This window comes from Cryptotermes secundus, unplaced genomic scaffold (genome assembly GCF_002891405.2).
Source record: "Cryptotermes secundus unplaced genomic scaffold, Csec_1.0 scaffold2524, whole genome shotgun sequence".
NCBI lineage: Eukaryota > Metazoa > Arthropoda > Insecta > Blattodea > Kalotermitidae > Cryptotermes > Cryptotermes secundus.
In genome coordinates this window covers 62328-62884 of record NW_019735011.1, presented here as the reverse complement: position 1 = coordinate 62884, position 557 = coordinate 62328, and positions in this window count along the sequence as shown.

Below are 557 nucleotides of genomic sequence, written 5' to 3'. Positions count from 1 at the left end.
GGATCAGAAGTTAACTGTAAAAATGATATCAGTGATGAAATAAAATAGTGTGTACTTGCAGCAAATAAATGTCTCCATGGCCTTAGGACACACCTGAAATCCCAATTAATACCCAGGAAAACCAAAACTATGATGTATAAAGTACTTATAAGATCAGTGCTATCTTATGCCTCTGAGACCTGGCCACTGTCAAGATGAAAGACTGTTAAGTATATTTGAAAGGAGGATCTTGAGATATATCTTTGGACCAGTGGAAGAAAATGGAATATGGAGGAAGAGGTATAACCATGAGCTATACAAACTATTTAATGAACCAGACATTATTGGATTTATAAAGGTGAAAAAGCTTGAATGGGCTGGACACGTAATACGTGCCAGCGAGAATATAACCATCAAGAAAATGCTTAATAATAAACCAGAAGGAAACAGGAGAGTGGGAAGACCAAGGCTAAGATTTGAATAATGTGTGTGTGGCAGGACATAAGAATTTTGGGTGTAAAGAACTGGAGGAATGTAGCATCGAATAGAGAAGAATGGCGAGCAATCCTGAGGAAGGC